At 46.0% G+C, this 12,180-nt stretch overlaps 1 protein-coding gene and 1 long non-coding RNA gene across 16 annotated transcripts in view; both read left to right on the top strand.

Annotated features, from left to right (window-relative positions):
• LOC146437960 (uncharacterized) overlaps window positions 1-3,375 on the top strand; it is a 60,892-nt gene extending 57,517 nt beyond the window's left edge. For both annotated transcript variants that reach the window (XR_014852007.1, XR_014852006.1), the window contains one exon: window positions 3,202-3,375. This is a non-coding gene — a long non-coding RNA (uncharacterized LOC146437960). The remainder of the gene's footprint in view (window positions 1-3,201) is intronic.
• Window positions 3,376-6,573: 3,198 nt separating this feature from the next.
• ADGRL3 (adhesion G protein-coupled receptor L3) overlaps window positions 6,574-12,180 on the top strand; it is a 486,265-nt gene continuing 480,658 nt past the window's right edge. For 6 of the 14 annotated variants that reach the window (XM_085058079.1, XM_085058071.1, XM_085058067.1 and 3 more), the window contains exon 1: window positions 6,575-7,374. The gene's annotated coding sequence lies outside the window, so the exon portion shown is untranslated. Of the gene's footprint in view, window positions 7,375-7,519; window positions 7,539-12,180 lie in introns of those variants that run through there. The other 8 variants (XM_085058069.1, XM_085058068.1, XM_085058070.1 and 5 more) reach the window with 5 other exon arrangements.

The following is a 12,180-nucleotide window of genomic DNA, read 5'->3' as shown; positions in this document are numbered from 1 at the left end:
TGTGGTGTTGTGTTGCTTGTTACAAAGAACATCTGATTTTCCTGAATACTACAAGAGTAAATCACCCATCAGCCCAGAAATTACTGTCCACTTTTTCGGTTCTAAAAATCATTCTGCTGCTTCTCAACCCAGCCATTGCTTTTGCTGTTTACTGGGCTTTTTCCTAGTTCCCCTGAACTTTTCTGACTTTCACCAGCAGCTGCGACTAACAAACCCCTTTGCTTCCAAATTTGCTGTCAGTTCCAGGGAAACCTCTCTGATGGCACAGTTTATTTACTCTGCTATTTCTGCTTCCTGTTGTTTCAGCAATAACTATGTGGAAGAGCATTTAATTGCTCTTCCCATTTAGCCTGGCTGAAGCATGCTCAGCACACCCATCTGCTTTAACACGACTTTTACATCAAAGTCCCACCCCCACTCCACAACAGCCAGTTACATCTTACAGCCTAATTTATCCACACACAAAAAGAGCCTTTATCTGAAAATATAACCAGAGCTAGCTCTGAGAATTCATGAGTTCAAATTAATGAGAAAAAAGCAACTCAAGTTCTTTAAAATGTAATTCTAGTGACAATCTTTATTTTCTCCCACATTACATATGTACTAGAACAACAGAGACATTTGAAATACTTGAAATCGTAGAGGAAATCTGTATTGTTAGGTTTCAATTAAGCTAAATTATTAATGATTTTTGTGTCTAATTGCCTTATTACCTCGACTACAGACAGATTCAAGTCAACAGTTCAGATAGCTGTTATGCATGGCCATTTTGCAAACAATGTCTAAGCCACCAGTCAACCAGTCATCACCAGTCTTCCTCAATGGGTTTTGCACAGCCTTCCCAGCTGGACTAAATACTAAACTTTTAAGGGCAACACCCTATCTTGAGCATCTATGTCAGGAAGTCTTCCCATGTCCTTACTGCCTATGCTTCAGGAACAGCACTGAAACAGCACTGACGCCCACCAAAAGAGTAGGAACACCAAAAGAAAATCTGGCATATTTCTGTTTGTCATGGTTTACCTCAGCCATCAACAAAGCTCCATGCAACTGCTTGCTCACTCTCCCACCAGTGAGATTGGTGAGAGAATTGGAACAGCAAAAGCTAGAAAACCCGTGGGTTGAGATAAAGACAGTTTAATAGGAAAAGCAAAAGTGGCGCACTCAGGCAAGGCAAAACAAGGAATTAATTCAGTGCTTCCCAAGGGCTGGAAGGAGTTCAACCATCTCCAATTGAACAGGGCCCCAACACATCTAATTTTGACTTGGGAACAAAACACCACCACTCCAAATATCCCCCCTTTCTCCTTCTTCTCCCCACTTTATATACTGAGCATGATGCCATATGGTCTGGAATATCCCTTTGGTCAGTTTGGGTCTGTGTCTCCTCCTTTGGTCAGTTTCTGGCTGTGTCTCCTCCCAGCCTCCTATATATCTCCTGCCAGTGTGGCAGTACGAACAGCAGAAGAGGCCTTGGCTCTGTGTAAGCCCTGCTCAGCAATAACAAAAACATCTTTAGATTATCATCGCTGTGTTCAGCACAAATCCAAAACACAGCCCAATAATAGCCTCTGTGCACAAAATTAACTCTACCCCAGCAGAAACCAGCACGCTGTTGTTGAGAGACAGAACCCATCTTCTGCTGCACAAGGCATTGGGCATGAACAGGCTGCAAGGAAATATGCTAGCTAAAAGTTAGGGACCAGATGAACCACAGTGCTTTCTCTCCTTTAGGCTGCTTTGTTTGCCAAGGTACTGCAAACCTACTATGGTTGGCCAGTGTGCTATGGCTTAAATTATCCCTGAAGTGGACAGCATTTTCTGACGGTCCGTGTTTTCAAAATTAAATTATTATTAGTTGCATTTTTTACATAATATAGGAGGGGGTCTTTTGTTATTTTTTGAGGTTATTCTGACACCTAGAAAAATGGTATCAAAATGAAGATGAAGGTGCATATTAGGACAAAGAGACTACAAAAATCAGATTAAGTGTGCATCTTGTTGCTGATTTCTCTTTAACTACTCCATATTTTGGAATTTTGCTTGAGCCCAGTGCAAGCAATCCCACTGAGGTTCATGCCTAAAAATGAGTGTGGGAAAATTCAGCATGCAAAAACATGAGGTGCTTCCCTGGCAGGGAGGGATCTCAGTGCTTTCCTAAACCAGGACTGCAGAGGAGGTGATGATGAGGAAGAAGAAAACACAGAATGTGGAGTCTGTTGAGCTCTAATTCACTGTTATAATCTATCTATCTATCTATCTATCTATCTATCTATCATCTATCTATCTATCTATCATCTATCTATCGTCTATCTATCATCTATCTATCATCTATCTATCTATCTATCTATCACACACACACACACACCACACACACACCATCTATCTATCTATCATCTATCTATCATCTATCTATCTATCTATCTATCATCTATCTATCATTAGTTGTTAAAGAAATTGGCAGACTCAAATAGTTGGGATTTTATGATGGAAATGCAGGTGTATCAGAGATAAGCTGAGTTTTGCTGGATCTATATCAGGTTGTGATGTTTATTTGTATGACTCCACGGCATTTGTTTTTAACAATTCATATAGTTTTGTCACGACAATACTTCAGACTGGGAAATAAGGATGAAAACCAAACATTATACTTGATCATGAAGTAAAGAAAACATTGTACATTTTGTGTAGGACAACTGGTAACAGTCCTGAAAACAGAAATGTGTATCCATGAATTGGTCCAGATGACATATATTTTTGAGAATAAGGTAATTCATTACAGAATGTAATGGCTCTGTGACAGTTGTTTATGGAAGTTAATGGAAATCTGAGAGAAAGAGAGAAAGCAAATAGGACACATCTTCAGAAAATGAAGAAGAAAAAAAAGGAAAAAATAATCAGAATCACAGTCAATTACAATTCACTCAACCTACTTTTAAAACATCATAAAATAATGAAATTATCATTAAAGCTCCACATCTACCTGGGGGATAATGGAATAATGAGCAACAAATGATGCAGACACTATGGTGCCAGGGTGGTATGTGTGACAAATCCTCCTGAAGTAAATTGATTGGGAGCCCAAAATCCTGGGTGAACGCATTCAAATAATACAACTTGTAACAGAGATTTTTAAAATTTTTTTTCCATGGAAGAAAGTGTTCTGGAAGCCTCTAAGGGTGCAACTTGGTTTTGTTACAGGTTTTCTAGTGTAAAGCACCACACTGAATTTCAAGGCCTAAAGGCTGTCTGCCTCTGCAAGTAAAAAATACCTGAATGCCGGAGTGATGGATATGGAAAAGAATAGGAGTAGATTATAAAGTCTTACAAAATGATAGAGCAGCACAACAAATCAATGCGCTTTGGGGTTGCTGGTGAAGGTAAGTTATATCCTCTGACTGCACAGAATAACTACTCTTTATGTAATCACACCTGGGATATGTCATTAAATTGCAATACCTCATTACCCATCCTTACAAAACATGCGAGAGTTTCAGGGAATTCAGATCCAAAAAAGAAAAATTACCAGACTCTTGGAAAGACTGATACACAAGGAGAGATTAAGTAGCTTAAATATATAGCTTATCTAATCGATAATTAAGCAAGGGAAGGATAATGGTTTAAAAATATGTAAGAGAAGGATAATTATTTTGCATGATGCATGGTCCCAATTCAGCACAGTGCTAAAACACATGTGCAGATCCATCAGCCCTGCAAAACACCATTGTACGTGATTTCAGTGGAGCTTGAGCACATACCTAAATTTAAGCATGCGTTGAAGTACTTTGATTAATTTGGGCCATAACCACAAGTAATAGTATGAAATTAAGAAATGCAAAAATGTAGGCTGAACAGCAGGAAAATCTTCCAAATGGTGAGATATATGAGACTGGGGAGTAATCACTCAAGGGAATTGGTGGAAACCTTATCCCTGGACACATTTCAAGTTTTGCTGGACAAAGTACTGGGAAAATATCCTTTGGGGAATAATCTTGCTGTTGCCTCTGGAGACAGCTACTCAACCTACTGCAACTATTCTGTGGCTAAGCTTTTCTGGGCTGACTCACAGCATTTAGCCCATGACATGATTTTAAAAAGCACCAATAGCGCAACAGGCTGGTGGCATTCTGAAGTTCTTCCTTGCCTCCCCCCACAATTTACCAGTTTTTTTCCATCTTCATTACATGCAATGCGATCAGAGGGAAAAAAACCCACACCACCACACTTTCAGCTTAGTGGGTTTTTGTCTTTACCCCCTGATTAAACATTGGTTTAATTCTCACTTCTGCATTAAAACAGAGCCTAAAGATATAGAGGAAATCTAATTTCAACTGGTAGGGCTTTGTTTCATTCCCAGAGCATGTGTGGTGAATGGTGAATATCAGAGAGACTATCATATCTTGGAGAATCTCATATCTCATACCTCTGAGCATCCCAGCAGAAGCAGTATTAAAGACTTGGTGAGTTTGGTAATTTGGTTTGTTTTTTGGGGGGGTGGGGTTGTTGGTTTGTTTGGATTTGTGGGTTTTTATGGTTGTCGTCTTGCTTGCTTGTTTTGGTTTTTGTTTTTCCCCTCCATGCAGACCCTGGAAGAAGGGCTGTTACAAAAGAGGACTTTCCAAAGATGAAGCAGTAGATTCTCTGAGGGCTTTTCCCACTGGGGATAATTGTTTTGGTGAGCCAAATGCAAGGCCCAAAGCACAATGGCTTTTTAATTGCTTTAAAATCTACTTTTTCTTAAAGGAAATGATTGTAGAAGGCTGTGCATCATTCACTTGGACTCGTGGGACTGTTCTGTGGGCATGTGTGAAAGGACAGGTGTTCTCTAGCATGACTTTGCAGAGATCTACTGGAAATGAAAATGGTTTAGACAGATCTGTTAAAAAATTTTAGATTTCCCTTCCCTGACCAAAGTCAATATTCTTCCTTTATTTTTGCAGTGTCAGTGAATGGGCCCTGATTTTATTATTGGAAAACAGCACTTATGTTTATTGGTACTAATTTTCCACTGCACATCAATGCATCCAGAATAGCAGTTCTTAACCTTAAATACACATTTCTGTGCCTGTCTAACTAGCAATTCTGCTAGGAACATGTGTGAGCATCTTCCTGACTCATGGTCCGAGTTAACAAACAAGATTACTTAATTCCCTTATCCCATTTAAAAGGATGGCCTTGCAAGGTCTCCATCATCAAGGCTACTTAAGAGCTTGTTAAAGAAAAAGCTGAGCAGGATAATAAACTGAGTGGATCTTCCATTGGGCTGGCCTCATTTGAGCCCTTTCAGCACTCTTGGCTATAGTCAAGCTGGGAGTGCAGCAGCAACTCCCCAAGTAGGTCTGGTCACTGGGATAAAGTGTGGCATGTTGCATGTGTCAGCACTCAGGCAATTGGAAAACTACAATTTTCTTCTTTTTTTTTTGTTTTGTTGTTAAAAGAGCTTGATTTGTTTAGGTCCTTCCCTCAAAAACCAAAACCAAACAATTTGGTTTCGTGAGAAAAGCGTTTATCATGTTCCAGCCAAGCACCATTATTTCCAGAAGTCTCTTGCAAGCATTTAAGATTACCAACGTTAACGCAGAGGTAGGCTTCTTGTCCTCTTTCCTGGAGGTTCCTTACTCTCTGGTGATGAGGGGATTCACGTTTCTCAGCTCCTGGGGGTGCCAGGGCAGGAACGGAATGTGTCTTGCTGGCCCCAAGGCTGCCCTGAGCCCCATCCTTATGCTGGGCAGCAGGGAGACCGCCCGTGATGAGGAGTCAGGCTCTGCTATGCTGCTTGGCTGGGGACAACTGGGAGCTGGGGAATCCAGCGGGGACCGTGCCTGTGCTGGAAATACAGGCTGCACCTGGCTCTCTGGGAAGGGTGCAGTAAGGCAGAGCACCCACCGCAGGTGAGGGCACCGAGCAGGTGATGGGTCTGTGCCACAGCTGCCGCTCGGACGGGAACTAAAGTGCCAGCGGCCAATCGGGACGCGGGAGATCCAGTGCGGAGTGGGTCCGTGCCCTGCATGGAGCTGCCATTGGCTGCCTGGCACGGGAGGCAGGGGCAGAGCGGCCAATGGTGCGGTGCGGGATCCGCTGGGGTCGGGCGGCGGGACAGGTGGTGGCGGGCGGGAGCCGCGCTCGCACAGGGCGCGGGGTAAGGGGCGGCTGCGGGCAGTGCGGGCTAAGGGGCGGCGGTGCGGTGCGGTGCCGGCCGGCTGCTAGGTGGAGCCCGCGTCCGCGCAACCCAGATCCGGGCCCTCGGCGCTCCCCCGCCCCTCGGCTCGCCGCCCGCCCGGCTCCGTGCGGCCGCCGCCGGGCAGGGCAGCAGCGCCGCGCCGCCCGCCACCGCCTCCTCCCCGGGCCCCGTTCCCCGCTCCCGGCCCTGCGGGTGCCGCGGGTCCCGCCGCCCCGGAGCGCCCTGCCCGTGTGCGGTGCGTGTGCGCTGTGCCGAGCCGAGCGGAGCCGTGCCGTGCCGAGCCGGCGGGGCGGCCATGCGGCCCCCCCGCGCCCGCTGAGCACCGCGCGGGGCGCGCCCGCCCAGCCGCCCCCTCCGCGCCCGCGGAGCCGCCCCCTCCGCCCGCCCGCCCGCGCCGCGCCGGGGCTGGCGGTCTCCGCAGCGGGAGGAGGAGGAAGAGGAGGAAGGATCCAGGGTGTCTGCGGAGCGCGGGGGGCTGAGGACCACCCGCCTCCCTCTGCGCGGGCGCCTTTGTGTCCCCCAGCCCCGGCGGAGCGAGGGGCCGCGGGCAGGGGAGCGGATGCGAAGAGCGGCTGGTGCTGGAGGGGAGAGAGAGAAAGGGGGATGGTGGAAGATTTCTCTCCTTTTTTATTTTTTTTTTTTTGGTGGTCTCTTCGGCAGCGGCTGTTCTTCCCCAGCAGCAGCAGCAGCAGCGGCGGCGGCAGCAGCGGCAGCAGCAGCACAGGCAATGACTCTGCCGCATCCGAATCGCCTGGCCGGTGGTGCTGGCTCCGGAGACATCACCTTGCTCTGAAGTTGCCCACCTGGAGGAGGTAAATCGCACCGGGGCTTTCGTCCAGAGTGGTCGGCGACAGCGGGAAAGAGGAGGGAGCGATCGCCTCCCCCATCCCCACACACCCTCATCCTCCGGGAGGAAGCTTATGTAGCAGAAGAACACGGCAGAAAAGGAAAGACTTTTACTTCTTTCTATTTTTCCTTTTTTTTTTTTTTTTTTAATTTTTCCTTGCTTGAGGGACGTTCCGTGCTTCTCATCCCCCCCTTTTCCTCCTGGCTGGGGGCTTTGGTACTGTGGCCAGGTCTGCTTCCTACTCCCACCCCTGGTTTTAATGGCTGGATTGTGGCAGCAGCTCCCTGCTGCAGGTTGTTGAGGATCTGATGGGGACTCGCATCTCAGGAGCCGGAGGTGACTAAAGGTAACTAACCAGCGGATGGATGCTCACCAGCCCTTGCCTGGCCCTCAGTTGCACCCTTGCCCGCTTGCGTTGGGCTGAAGGGTGCCGGCTGCCCTGGGCGCACGCTTGGATTGCATTATGCTGTAATCAGGATAGTTTGTCTTCAGGGGGGCTGGATTCTCCAGGTAACGGGGGAGCATCTCTCTGGGTCTGCATGCTGGGCGACAGCGGAGACAAGGGGTGTGCATCTTGTTTGGAAATGCCTTGTACGCTCCAGCCTGCTTTGGCTGTGGACAGCTAGGGTGGCAAAGGCAGTGAGGAGATGGAGGGGACCTGGTAGGTTTTGTTCTTGCTCTCTCTTGGGTTTTTTCTATGAAAGGCACCACGTTGGACCGGGGGGGTTTGCTGGTGTTACACTGAGGAATTCCTGAGTTTCATTATGTTTCCTCAATCTCCCCCCTTCTCCCGTCTTCATGCCCACTCCTTCGTGGATCTGCGTTTCTCTTTAATTGCTAAACGGTGCCTCGAGAAGCAATTGCTTTCCTAGCTATCGGGGATGGGTGGGAGGATGTTGCCGAATTGGGGGTGTGTGTTGGGGGCTGCCTGTGCGTGGATGTGAGGAGGTAGGGTAGAGGTCTGGATCCAGCAGCCCCGGGTTACAGGTAGACGCGAGCTTCGCCTTCCCGTGCAGCCAGAGAGCGAAACGTACGGTGTAGGTAGGGATGTGCAGAGCTCCCTACCTCCTGCCTCCGAGGCTGCGTTTCCCGGCTCTTAACAGTATAGGACCGGATTTTGTTTCGAGCAAGGGCCGGTATGTATGGCTGAACGACGAAAATTGCGTTTTTAATGCCTTTTTCCTTTTAACCCTTAGTTTGTTTGCGCCATTATTTATTTGTGTTCCCCTTGCAAGCATCTTTTGACTGCATAACTTGGAAATACGGTTGTGAGGCTGATGGTTCCTCCCTGCCATCCGCCAGAGAGCAAGCCTTGTTTCCCAGTTTAAGGAGCCTACCTCCAGCTGGTGCCTGTTAGTGCTAATGAAGATGTAGGTACACTACCCTGGAGATCTGCCCTGAGTATTTGGGGAATTGCTTACAAGGACTGAGTTTGATCGGCAGTCTTGTGTCCAGAGTTGTCCATGGAGGTAACGGTGACCTCCAATACATTTAGTTGAGATTTTTCCTCACCCTTTCCTCTAGAGACAGGCAGATGTTTAGTTTTGCTTGAGGGATGGTGAGGTAGGAAAGGAGCCTCTCTTTCTCTCCCATTCCTGATAGGCATGAGATTCTTCTCTGCGGTAGTTAAAACAACTCGTATTTTAGCCAACAGCAATGTATTGTTGTCTGCTTGTCAACTGTAGCGTTCACTATTGCTTTAGCCAAAACAACCGATGTCTATTGTATTTACTTTCCTGTTTAGATCACTCCTTAGGAATTACTGCCATTTCCATTCTTACAGTTCTGGTTCTAGGCAGCCAGCTGCTTAGAGCGAGGCTGAGATGCAAGAAAAAGGGTGAAAATGCCATCTGTTTCTTGATATAAGGCAGATAGGTAGTCTGCTGGTTGCAGTTTCTGTCTATATTATAGCACTGATTATTCCAGAGTGTAGGATCAAAATTTTCAAAGCTGACCAAAAAAAAAAAATCTTCCCTGGAGTTAAAAAGAAATAAATTCCATTTTCATTGTGGAATGCTGTCTCTTAAGAGCGCAGCCAAAGCTGCCTGCTTGGTATTGAGTAGTAGCATGTGCTTTGTAGAGCTCATTTATCATCATTTCCAGGAGTTTGCAATACGAACAGGCTTCTACTGTGCATTCATTAGGAAAAATTCTTCCATGGAGTTTATGGGAGTAAACCAGGTGTTGCAGGTTAAAACGGGCTGCTGTCAAAAAGTCTGCAGTCATCACTTAAGAATACCAGATTGGGAAGGGAGAAGGTCTGTGCACCCATGCCAGTGTTGGGTGATGAAGTTCAGGTTAGGGCTCTGGGGTATAGCTGTGTTTTTTTCCTAAAGATTAGACAGCTGCTCTGAGAGAACAGGAGTCAGTCCCCCTTGTTGTGGTTGAGGCTGCTCCTGTTCCTGCTCTTTAAGAGTACTTCTTCCTTATTTAGGCTTGATTTACTATAAAGTGACTGTTTTCTTGTAACCTTCTAGCAAAAAAATAAAGGGGATAGAAATCTCTGGAGTGTTTATTTCTAAAAGGACTGAAGTTTTCATAAAGCTAGTCTTGTGAGTTCCATATAATATCTATTATTGACTAAATACATATTTTGCCTTTTCTTCTTGGGGTGGTTAGGAGAAGCTATGTTTAGTTTTGCATTGAATTCCAGAAGAAGATAAATGACTGTGTAGATTGATGATAGTGAAAACATACAAGTGCTGCTTTGTGGGGCAGTGAGATTTTAATGGTGTTTACTGAGTTGAGGCTGCCGAGTCCTCACGGAGATGTTTTTCTGTGACAAAAGCGGGAGCTGGTGTTTCAGTTTCTTGGTGCCCTCCGGAGATGAAGTAGTTTGTGGCTCAGCCTAGGATATTTGAATTTGTCCCTGAGCGCCTGCCAGGTCCATCCCTCCACCCCCCTCCTTTGTTTGCTTGGCTGTGCATCCCACAGGTTGGAATGCCATGGGGACCACGTTGTTCCTCCCAGTCGGGGGTGGTGTGGCAGAGGTGCTCAGCTTGCCTATCCAAGCATTAATTGCAAAAAAGGCTTTTTTCCTCCTGAAACAGAAAGCAAATTGCCCTGTGCCTGCTGGTGCAAACATGAAGCCGGTGCTCTTTGCTGGCTGGGAGGGAAGTGCAAGCAGGTTTGTAGGTGAAGATGCAGGCATACGCGTCCAGCCTGATGAGCTGGGTGTCTGCATGCTCCCCACTGTTGCAGGGCTGTTAGAAAAATAAATAAATACACATTTTGAGGCAGGTAGAGTGAATTATTGGCCAGACTGAAGAGGAATATGCATGATCTTTAGCTTTGGGCAGCACTCAGTTGGAGGGCCTGATGCTGCCGTCAGGGTTTTCACATTCAGAGCATGAGTGGATGCATCATCAACACAGTTATTCATGCACACGGGGGAGGGAAGTCTTTGTAAATGGAGAAGTCCTAGGAATGGGTGATTTATTATTAATTTTAATACTAATAGTGTTGAGACTGGTGTAGATTGACTAGGAAGCTATTTAATGCATGACACAGTGTAAAGGATGGGTTAAAGATTGATGAAAGAGATGGAATTCAGGGGGCAAGAATGGATCAGGGAAAAGCTAATGCATGGAGGATGGGCACAAGGATTTCTATGCTTTAAATAAGTTCCTTTTTTTTTTTTTTTCCTCTGTTGCAATTATATTACTTGGTGGTTGTGGAAACAGCCCAAAGCTGTGACTGGAGTGATTTTGATAAAAATTTTTATTCCCTAGAGACTTCTTGCACGTCACAAGAGGTTTGGAAGAACAACTCAAAAATTAATGTCTTTTGGAGTGTTAATCATCTGAGAGCTAGGCATCACAATACTCATGTATTACTGAGGGCAATACTGAAACATCAGGACAGCCCTCCAAAAAAAGGTTTTTTTCTGCCACTTTTGATTGGCTGCTTATTGGGGTAGGATGTACTCAGTGAGCATCAACATTCTGGAGAGATGTTTGTGGACTCCCATTTCTTCCCTGCTGATCCTTTTCTCGTTCAGTAGATGCCCTCCTGCTGGGCTGTGAATATGAAAAATGCACCATGATGCCAAATTCTTAGTATACATCCACATTTCAGTCTCTACTATGTCTTTAGGCAGTGCTTTCAGTTGCAGGATGGAGAGCTAGAAATTGTAATTTGCAGCAGTTCAGTATGCACTGGTGTATTTGTAGGAATGTACCTGTACCAGTAAGACAGTGTCACATGCTGGCCTCTGACTGCCTCATTTCCTGGGGTCATGCCTGCCTTGCTAAGTGTTTCTTACAATCCTCACCAGTACTGAATGTCAGGCTCTTTAATCCCTACTTGGGATGCATGTGAATATGTCCTGTTTCTGTAGGTGTTGAGATGCTCCAGCACTCCCTGATCTCATCCTAGTGCCTACTGGCAGTTGGAGCTCCCAGAGCAGGCTGATGAAGTAAGAGAACTTTGCTTTTAAGCATCTACTTTTAATTCTTGCCTACTTTAATGGCAGGGAAACCACCTCCTACTCAAATCTGTGATGTGATTCTATCTAGGACGTTATCTCATTGCCTGTTTTTGGCCTCCAGGTTTGCAGTGTAATGGTTGCTTTACGTTCCTCATTAGATAATCTCTACAGTGCAGTCTGAAATTCCTGGCTGAAAGCTAAGTGTTCATTTTTAAGACAACATCTCCAAGGACACCTTAACACTATAGCTTTTACTTCAGCAGTCTTTTCAGAGAGCCTTCTGATTTTGCCTGTAAGGCAGATGTTTTTACCAGTCACTGCACCAAGCATCTGTAATTATAGCAAGGTAGCTAGTCTTTTCAGGCAATGAAATCATTTTAATAGTGTTCTGGACCACAGTTTTACTTACTAAGTGGTGCTCAGTGTGGGATGTTTTCCAGCCTGCCTGAAACCTCTGTTTTCCTCTGTCTGAGTATTTTTTTCCTCCCTTTCTGAACTTTTCATCTCTGCTTCTTCAGGCCCACTCCCATCCGAGGGAGGTATGGCTGCATCTGTGGTGGGAGTTCCCACTGTAGTCAGTAGAACACTTCTGTTGGCTTTCCTGTGAGGGGAAGATGCTCAAGAATCTCAGACATGTAATCTTGTGAAAAGAAGCTCTCAGATGCAATATCTTTTCAAAAAACATTCCCCTGCTTTAGCATTAAGTTTCTAGCAATTGTTTTG

Source organism: Lichenostomus cassidix, chromosome 4, assembly GCF_008360975.1.
Source record: "Lichenostomus cassidix isolate B80296 chromosome 4, HeHo_3.0, whole genome shotgun sequence".
In the NCBI taxonomy this organism is placed as follows: Eukaryota; Metazoa; Chordata; class Aves; order Passeriformes; family Meliphagidae; genus Lichenostomus; species Lichenostomus cassidix.
Note: the sequence above shows the minus strand (reverse complement) of the source record. Positions and strands in the feature narration are given on the sequence as shown.